We start from the raw sequence: 10,957 nt of genomic DNA, 5'->3' as shown, positions 1-10,957 counted from the left end.
CTACCTGTCTAGAACCAGTCTAGAACCAGTCTAGAACCAACTACATCAGTGATGCTAGAACATCGTGGAATAGGTAACTAACAGATGTAGAGGAAAAGACCAGTAGACTGGATGTTTTATCTACCTGTCTAGAACCAGTCTAAAACCAGTCTAGAACCAGTCTAGAACCAGTCTAAAACCAGTCTAAGAACCAACTACATCAGTGATGCTAGAACATCGTGGAATAGGTAACTAACAGATGTAGAGGAAAAGACCAGTAGACTGGATGTTTTATCTACCTGTCTAGAACCAGTCTAAAACCAGTCTAGAACCAGTCTAGAACCAGTCTAGAACCAGTCTAAAACCAGTCTAGAAGCAGTCTAGAACCAGACTAAAACCAGTCTAGAACCAGTCTAAAACCAGTCTAAAACCAGTCTAAAACCAGTCTAAAACCAGTCTAGAACCAGTCTAAAACCAGTCTAGAACCAGTCTAAAACCAGTCTAGAACCAGTCTAAAACCAGTCTAGAACCAGACTAAAACCAGTCTAGAACCAGTCTAAAACCAGTCTAAAACCAGTCTAAAACCAGTCTAGAACCAGTCTAAAACCAGTCTAGAACCAGTCTAAAACCAGTCTAGAAGCAGTCTAGAACCAGACTAAAACCAGTCTAGAACCAGTCTAAAACCAGTCTAGAACCAGTCTAAAACCAGTCTAGAACCAGTCTAAAACCAGTCTAGAAGCAGTCTAGAACCAGTCTAAGAACCAGTCTAGAACCAACTACATCAGTGAAGCTAGAACATCGTGGAATAGCTAACTAACAGATGTAGAGGAAAAGACCAGTAGACTGGATGTTTTATCTACCTGTCTAAAAACAGCCTAGAACCAGTCTAGAACCAACTACATCAGTGATGCTAGAACATTGTGGAATAGGTAACTAACAGATGTAGAGGAAAAGACCAGTAGACTGGATGTTTTATCTACCTGTCTAGAACCAGTCTAAAACCAGTCTAGAAGCAGTCTAGAACCAGTCTAAGAACCAGTCTAGAACCAACTACATCAGTGATGCTAGAACATCGCGGAATAGGTAACTAACAGATGTAGAGGAAAAGACCAGTAGACTGGATGTTTTATCTACCTGTCTAGAACCAGTCTAGAACCAGTCTAGAACCAGTCTAGATCCAGTCTAGAACCAGACTAAAACCAGTCTAGAACCAGACTAAAACCAGACTAAAAACCAGACTAGAACCAGACTAGAACTAGTCTAGAACCAGTCTAAAACAAGACTAAAAACCAGACTAGACCCAGACTAGAACCAGACTAGAACCAGTCTAGAACCAGTCTAAAACAAGACTAAAAACCAGACTAGAACCAGTCTAGATCCAGTCTAGAACCAGACTAAAACCAGTCTAGAACCAGACTAAAAACCAGACTAGAACCAGACTAGAACCAGACTAGAACCAGTCTAGAACCAGTCTAGAACCAGACTAAAACCAGTCTAAAACCAGTCTAAGAACCAGTCTAGAACCAGTCTAGAACCAGTCTAGAACCAGTCTAGATCCAGTCTAGAACCAGACTAAAACCAGTCTAGAACCAGACTAAAAACCAGACTAGAACCAGACTAGAACCAGACTAGAACCAGTCTAGAACCAGTCTAGAACCAGACTAAAACCAGTCTAAGAACCAGTCTAGAACCAGTCTAGAACCAGTCTAAAACCAGACTAGAACTAGGGTCACAATAGAGAACATCACAGCCTTATGAAATCTAAAGGTTGTGATATTTTGGCTAATGAGTTACGTACAGTAGAGCACGACACGGGTCACATGACCAACATACACCGTCCTATGAGAACCCAGCATCCATAAAACCAGGAACGATACAGTAAAATAATCAACTTCCTCCTTTCATTCCTCTCCTCTCCTCTCCTCTCCTCTCCTCTCCTCTCCTCTCCTCTCCTCTCCTCTCCTCTCCTCTCCTCTCCTCTCCCCTCCCCTCCTCTCCTCTCCTCTCCTCTCCTCTCCTCTCCTCTATCTCGATCAATCCTTCATCTGTCTGCTTTACAGTCCTGTGTTGCTGAGCTGTTTGACCTTTGACCCCCAGGATACAGAATGAGGTCATAAAGCTCTGATCAAGGTTCATCGCCTGGGTCACATGCTGAGTGTGTGTGTGTGTGTGTGTGTGTGTGTGTGTGTGTGTGTGTGTGTGTGTGTGTGTGTGTCTGTGTGTGTGTGTGTGTGTGTGTGTGTGTGTGTGTGTTAGACTACCAGGAGCAGTTGACAAAAGGTCACAGAGAACAATCACAAATCCTCTGTTACTGACCAGCCCGTCGTGTGTGTGTGTGAACATAAACCTCTTACTCCTCCCCCTCAATGAACAGAAAACGATTTAAATCCTCAACACTCCTTGGTAACACAACAACACCCTCAGTGTAGTGGTGTCTGAGGGAGTCTCCTCTATCAGACACCACTACACTCAGATTACTACATGTAGGGTGTCTCCTCTATCAGACATCACTACACTCAGATTACTACATGTAGGGAGTCTCCTCTATCAGACACCACTACACTCAGATTACTACATGTAGGGAGTCTCCTCTATCAGACACCACTACACTCAGATTACTCAGAGTCTCCTCAACAACACCCTAGCCCTATGTAGTTCACTACCTTAGACCAGGGTCCATAGGGAATAGGGCACCACTCTCTATGTAGTTCACTACTTTAGACCAGGGTCCATAAGGAATAGGGCACCACTCTCTATGTAGTTCACTACTTTAGACCAGGGTCCATAGGGAATAGGGTTGAATTTAGTACAAACCCACTCTGGTCAGGTATCAACAAGGCCAAATAAACATGATTGGGTAGCTGGATGGGATGGAGGGAGGGAGGGAGGGATGTAGAGAGGGAGGGAGGGAGGGAGGTAGAGAGGGAGGGAGGGGGGTAGAGAGGGAGGGAGGTAGAGAGGTAGAGAGGGAGGGAGGTAGAGAGGGAGGGAGAGAGGTAGAGAGGGAGGGCGGGCGGGAGGGAGGTAGAGAGGTAGAGAGGGAGGGAGGGAGGTATAGAGGGAGGGAGGGAGGTAGAGAGGGAGGGAGGGGGGTAGAGAGTGAGGGGGCAGAGAGGTAGAAGAGGGAGGGAGGGAGGGAGAGAGGTAGAGAGGGAGGTTGGTAGAGAGGGAGGGAGGTAGAGAGGTAGAGAAGGAGGGAGGGAGGGAGGTAGGGAGGGAGAGAGGGAGGGAGGGAAGTAGAGAGGGCGGGAGGGAGGGAGGTAGAGAGGGAGGTATAGAGGTAGAGAGGGAGGGAGGGAGGGAGGTAGAGAGGGAGGGATGTAGAGAGGGAGGGAAGGAGGTAGAGAGGGAGGGAGGGAGGTAGAGAGGGAGGGAGGGAGGTAGGGAGGGAGAGAGGGAGGGGGAGAGATGTAGAGAGGGAGGGAGGGAGGTAGAGAGGGCGGGAGGGAGGGAGGTAGAGAGGGAGGTAGAGAGGTAGGGAGGGAGGTAGAGAGGGAGGGAGGTGGAGAGGGAGAGAGGTAGAGAGAGAGGGAGGGAGTGAGGTAGAGAGAGAGGGAGGTAGAGAGGGAGGGAAGTAGAGAGGGAGGGAAGTAGAGGTAGGGAGGTAGAGAGGTAGGGAGGTAGAGAGAGGGAGGAAGGTAGAAAGAGAGGGAGGTAGAGGTGGAGGGAGGTAGAGAGGTAGGGAGGTAGAGAGAGAGGGAGGAAGGTAGAGAGGTAGGGAGGTAGAGAGGTAGGGAGGTAGAGAGGTAGGGAGGTAGAGAGAGAGGGAGGAAGGTAGAAATAGAGGGAGGTAGAGATGGAGGGAGGTAGAGAGGCAGGGAGGTAGAGAGAGAGGGAGGAAGGTAGAGAGAGAGGGAGGTAGAGAGAGGGAGGTAGAGAGGGAGGGAGGTAGCGAGGTAGAGAGAGAGGGAGGTAGAGAGGGAGGGAGGTAGAGAGGGAGGGAGGTAGAGAGAGAGGGAGGTAGAGAGGTAGAGAGGGGCGTAGAGAGGGAGGGAATGAGGTAGAGAGGGAGGTAGAGAGGGAGGTAGAGAGGGAGGGAGGTAGAGAGGGAGGGAGTGAGGTAGAGAGGTAGGGAGGTAGAGAGGTAGGGAGGTAGAGAGGTAGGGAGGTAGAGAGAGAGGGAGGAAGGTAGAAAGAGAGGGAGGTAGAGATGGAGGGAGGTAGAGAGGTAGGGAGGTAGAGAGAGAGGGAGGAAGGTAGAGAGAGAGAGAGGGAGGTAGAGAGAGGGAGGTAGAGAGAGGGAGGTAGAGAGAGAGGGAGGTAGAGAGGGAGGTAGAGAGGGAGGGAGGTAGCGAGGTAGAGAGGGAGGGAGGTAGAGAGGGAGGGAGGTAGAGAGGGAGGGAGGTAGAGAGAGAGGGAGGTAGAGAGGTAGAGAGGGGCGTAGAGAGGGAGGGAGTGAGGTAGAGAGGGAGGTAGAGAGGGAGGTAGAGAGGGAGGGACCATTTACAAAGGTATAAACTGTTACACGGCCACGCAACCATGGTAACTCACTCTCATTTGGCAAAACCCAATAACACACACACACCTGTAAGCCCATCCAAGGACCCACACACCTCACCCTGAGAGAAGAGGACAGCAGGGTCAACTCACCCTGAGAGAGAGTGAGCTACACAGGGTTCTCCTATAGGGACAGCTGAATACAGGGTTCTCCTATGGGGACAGCTGAATACAGGGTTCTCCTATGGGGACAGCTGAATACAGGGTTCTCCTATGGGGACAGCTGAATAACCTAACAGGGTTCTCCTATGGGGACAGCTGAATAACCTAACAGGGTTCTCCTTTGGGGACAGCTGAACAACCTAACAGGGTTCTCCTATGTGGACAGCTGAATAACCTAACAGGGTTCTCCTATGGGGACAGCTGAATAACCTAACAGGGTTCTCCTATGGGGACAGCTGAATAACCTAACAGGGTTCTCCTATGGGGACAGCTGAACAACCTAACAGGGTTTTCCTATGGGGACAGCTGAATACAGGGTTCTCCTATGGGGACAGCTGAACAACCTAACAGGGTTCTCCTATGGGGACAGCTGAATAACCTAACAGGGTTATCCTTTCGGGACAGCTGAATAACCTCACAGGGTTCTCCTATGGGGACAGCTGAACAATCTAACAGGGTTCTCCTATGGGGACAGCTGAATAACCTAACAGGGTTCTCCTTTGGGGACAGCTGAATAACCATAATAACCTGTTTCCATTAGGTGTAACTACAGTCCATAATAACCTGTTTCCATCAGGTGTAACTACAGTCCATAATAACCTGTTTCCATCAGGTGTAACTACATTCCATAATAACCTGTTTCCATCAGGTGTAACTACAGTCCATAATAACCTGTTTCCATTAGGTGTAACTACAGTCCATAATAACCTGCTTCCATTATGTAACTACAGTCCATAATAACCTGTTTCCATTATGTGTAACTACAGTCCATAATAACCTGTTTCCATCAGGTGTAACTACAGTCCATAATAACCTGTTTCCATCAGGTGTAACTACGGTCCATAATAACCTGTATCCATTATGTAACTACAGTCCATAATAACCTGTTTCCATTAGGTGTAACTACAGTCCAAAATAACCTGTTTCCATTAGGTGTAACTACAGTCCATAATAACCTGTTTCCATCAGGTGTAACTACAGTCCATAATAACCTGTTTCCATCAGGTGTAACTACAGTCCATAATAACCTGTTTCCATTATGTAACTACAGTCCATAATAACCTGTTTCCATCAGGTGTAACTACAGTCCATAATAACCTGTTTCCATCAGGTGTAACTACAGTCCATAATAACCTGTTTCCATTATGTAACTACAGTCCATAATAACCTGTTTCCATTATGTAACTACAGTCCATATTAACATGTTTCCAACAGGGGTAACTGCAGTCCATAATAACCTGTTTCCATCATGTGTAACTACAGTCCATAATAACCTGTTTCCATCAGGTGTAACTACAGTCCATAATAACCTGTTTCCATTAGGTGTAACTACAGTCCATAATAACCTGTTTCCATCAGGTGTAACTACAGTCCATAATAACCTGTTTCCATCAGGTGTAACTACAGTCCATAATAACCTGTTTCCATTATGTAACTACAGTCCATAATAACCTGTTTCCATTAGGTGGAACTACAGTCCATAACAACCTGTTTCCATTAGATGTAACTACAGTCCATAATAACCTGTTTCCATCAGGTGTAACTACAGTCCATAATAACCTGTTTCCATTATGTAACTACAGTCCATAATAACCTGTTTCCATCAGGTGTAACTACAGTCCATAATAACCTGTTTCCATGATGTAACTACAGTCCATAATAACCTGCTTCCATTATGTAACTACAGTCCATAATAACCTGTTTCCATTATGTGTAACTACAGTCCATAATAACCTGTTTCCATCAGGTGTAACTACAGTCCATAATAACCTGTTTCCATCAGGTGTAACTACAGTCCATAATAACCTGTTTCCATTAGGTGTAACTACAGTCCATAATAACCTGTTTCCATCAGGTGTAACTACAGTCCATAATAACCTGTTTCCATCAGGTGTAACTGCAGTCCATAATAACCTGTTTCCATCAGGTGTAACTACAGTCCATAATAACCTGTTTCCATCAGGTGTAACTACAGTCCATAATAACCTGTTTCCATTAGGTGTAACTACAGTCCATAATAACCTGTTTCCATTAGATGTAACTACAGTCCATAATAACCTGTTTCCATCAGGTGTAACTGCAGTCCATAATAACCTGTTTCCATCAGGTGTAACTACAGTCCATAATAACCTGTTTCCATTAGGTGTAACTACAGTCCATAATAACCTGTTTCCATCGGGTGTAACTACAGTCCATAATAACCTGTTTCCATCAGGTGTAACTACAGTCCATAATAACCTGTTTCCATCGGGTGTAACTACAGTCCATAATAACCTGTTTCCATCAGGTGTAACTGCAGTCCATAATAACCTGTTTCCATCGGGTGTAACTACAGTCCATAATAACCTGTTTCCATCAGGTGTAACTGCAGTCCATAATAACCTGTTTCCATCAGGTGTAACTACAGTCCATAATAACCTGTTTCCATTATGTGTAACTACAGTCCTTAATAACCTGTTTCCATCAGGTGTAACTACTGTCCAGAACTATGCTTGGTCTCCACAAGTATAGTTTTACACGTACACGTACACGTACACACACACACACACACACACACACACACACACACACACACACACACACACACACACACACACACACACACACACACACACACACACACAGACACACACACACACACACACCTTTCTTCCAGGGTAATCTCTTGTTCCAGTAAGGAGACCAAAGCAAGAATATAAAACTCACTTCCTCAAAATGGCTGCCGGGCCCCTGACCTTTCTCTCTGTGGCTGCCGGGCCCCTGACCTTTCTCTCTCTGTGGGTGCACTTGTGTGTTTCTGTTTGTGTGTTTGTGTGTATGTGTACTAGTTTGTGTGTGTGTGTGTGTGTTTGTGTATATTATTCTGTGTGTGTGTACTAGTGAGTGTGTGTGTGTTTGTGTCTGTGTACTAGTGTGTGTGTGTATACTATTGTGTGTGTGTGTGTGTGTGTACTAGTGTTTGTACTAGTGTGTTTGTGTGTGTGTGTACTAGTGTGTGTGTGTTTGTATATACTATTGTGTGTGTGTGCGTGTGTGTGTACTAGTGTGTGTGTGTGTGCGTGTGCCTGTGTGCATGTGCGTGTGTAGAATTGAAACTTGAAACTTGTCTGCTTAAAATTCTCTGTTCCTTACAGTTTTTGGAGAAGTGGGAGACAGGTAAGCATGTGTGGACAGTCTGGACTTATGTCAACCACCTGCATTCACTAGAGAGAGAAAGAAACAGACAGAGAGAGAGAGAGAGAGACACAGAGAGAGAGAGAGAGACAGAGAGAGAGAGAGAGAGACACAGAGAGAGAGAGACAGAGTGAGAGAGAGAGAAAGAGAGAGAGAGACACACAGAGAGAGAGAGAGACACAGAGAGAGAGAGAGACACAGAGAGAGAGAGACAGAGTGAGAGAGAGAGAAAGAGAGAGAGAGAGAGAGAGAGAGAGAGACAGAGAGAAAGACAGAGAGAGAGAGAGAGACAGAGAGAGAGACAGAGAGAGAGACAGAGAGAGAGAGAGAGACAGAGAGAGAGAGACAGAGAGAGAAACTCTGAAGGAGAAAACACTCTGATTATTTATTCTCCAACCTACAATCTCCTCATGGTGGCTGACCATTTACTGGGGTGTGTGAGGTGGATTAGGAAACCTGAGGCAGCAACAGGTAAATTATTAACCTTGGCCAACGCAAATCACTGCCCTCACACACACACACACACACACACACACACACACACACACACACACACACACACACAGACACAGACACAGACACAGACACAGACACACAGACACACAGACACACACACACACACACACACACACACACACACAGACACAGACACAGACACAGACACACACACACACACACACACACACACACACACAGCTCAATAAAGGAACTGACTGCTTTGTTCGGAGGTTAAAAGGTCAAAGGTCAGAGATGATCATGGGAAGGAGGATCCTAAAACACTAAACGAATAACTAATTAACCATGTGACTGAGATGAGACGAAACATGTTCTAGGACTGCAACCAACACGCTGTCTCAACAATCACCTGTCTTCCACTGACAACATTATGATGAGACTGGTAGTTATTGATAGAAGGGGTCATGATGAGACTGGTAGTTATTGATAGAAGGGGACTGGGTCATGATGAGACTGGTAGTTATTGATAGAAGGGGACTGGGTCATGATGAGACTGGTAGTTATTGATAGAAGAGGACTGGGTCATGATGAGACTGGTAGTTATTGATAGAAGGGGTCATGATGAGACTGGTAGTTATTGATAGAAGGGGTCATGATGAGACTGGTAGTTATTGATAGAAGGGGTCATGATGAGACTGGTAGTTATTGATAGAAGGGGACTGGGTCATGATGAGACTGGTAGTTATTGATAGAAGGGGACTGGGTCATGATGAGACTGGTAGTTATTGATAGAAGGGGTCATGATGAGACTGGTAGTTATTGATAGAAGGGGTCATGATGAGACTGGTAGTTATTGATAGAAGGGGTCATAATGAGACTGATAGATATTGATAGAAGGGGACTGGGTCATGATGAGACTGGTAGTTATTGATAGAAGGGGACTGGGTCATGATGAGACTGGTAGTTATTGATAGAAGGGGTCATGATGAGACTGGTAGTTATTGATAGAAGGGGTCATGATGAGACTGGTAGTTATTGATAGAAGGGGACTGGGTCATGATGAGACTGGTAGTTATTGATAGAAGGGGTCATGATGAGACTGGTAGTTATTGATAGAAGGGGTCATGATGAGACTGGTAGTTATTGATAGAAGGGGTCATGATGAGACTGGTAGTTATTGATAGAAGGGGTCATGATGAGACTGGTAGTTATTGATAGAAGGGGACTGGGTCACGATGAGACTGGTAGTTATTGATAGAAGGGGTCATGATGAGACTGGTAGTTATTGATAGAAGAGGTCAGGATGAGACTGGTAGTTATTGATAGAAGGGGTCATGATGAGACTGGTAGTTATTGATAGAAGGGGTCATGATGAGACTGGTAGTTATTGATAGAAGAGGACTGGGTCATGATGAGACTGGTAGTTATTGATAGAAGGGGTCATGATGAGACTGGTAGTTATTGATAGAAGGGGTCATGATGAGACTGGTAGTTATTGATAGAAGGGGACTGGGTCATGATGAGACTGGTAGTTATTGATAGAAGGGGTCATGATGAGACTGGTAGTTATTGATAGAAGGGGTCATGATGAGACTGGTAGTTATTGATAGAAGGGGTCATGATGAGACTGGTAGTTATTGATAGAAGGGGACTGGGTCATGATGAGACTGGTAGTTATTGATAGAAGGGGACTGGGTCATGATGAGACTGGTAGTTATTGATAGAAGGGGTCATGATGAGACTGGTAGTTATTGATAGAAGGGGACTGGGTCATGATGAGACTGGTAGTTATTGATAGAAGGGGTCATGATGAGACTGGTAGTTATTGATAGAAGGGGTCATGATGAGACTGGTAGTTATTGATAGAAGGGGTCATGATGAGACTGGTAGTTATTGATAGAAGGGGTCATTATGAGACTGGTAGTTATTGATAGAAGGGGACTGGGTCATGATGAGACTGGTAGTTATTGATAGAAGGGGTCAGGATGAGACTGGTAGTTATTGATAGAAGGGGTCATGATGAGACTGGTAGTTATTGATAGAAGGGGTCATGATGAGACTGGTAGTTATTGATAGAAGGGGTCATGATGAGACTGGTAGTTATTGATAGAAGGGGACTGGGTCATGATGAGACTGGTAGTTATTGATAGAAGGGGACTGGGTCATGATGAGACTGGTAGTTATTGATAGAAGGGGTCAGGATGAGACTGGTAGTTATTGATAGAAGGGGTCATGATGAGACTGGTAGTTATTGATAGAAGGGGTCATGATGAGACTGGTAGTTATTGATAGAAGGGGACTGGGTCATGATGAGACTGGTAGTTATTGATAGAAGGGGTCATGATGAGACTGGTAGTTATTGATAGAAGGGGTCATGATGAGACTGGTAGTTATTGATAGAAGGGGTCATAATGAGACTGATAGATATTGATAGAAGGGGACTGGGTCATGATGAGACTGGTAGTTATTGATAGAAGGGGACTGGGTCATGATGAGACTGGTAGTTATTGATAGAAGGGGTCATGATGAGACTGGTAGTTATTGATAGAAGGGGTCATGATGAGACTGGTAGTTATTGATAGAAGGGGACTGGGTCATGATGAGACTGGTAGTTATTGATAGAAGGGGACTGGGTCATGATGAGACTGGTAGTTATTGATAGAAGGGGTCATGATGAGACTGGTAGTTA

This window comes from Oncorhynchus clarkii, chromosome 19 (genome assembly GCF_045791955.1).
Source record: "Oncorhynchus clarkii lewisi isolate Uvic-CL-2024 chromosome 19, UVic_Ocla_1.0, whole genome shotgun sequence".
In the NCBI taxonomy this organism is placed as follows: domain Eukaryota; kingdom Metazoa; phylum Chordata; class Actinopteri; order Salmoniformes; family Salmonidae; genus Oncorhynchus; species Oncorhynchus clarkii.
The sequence above is the reverse complement of the archived record's forward strand: the minus strand, read 5'-3'. Positions refer to the sequence as shown.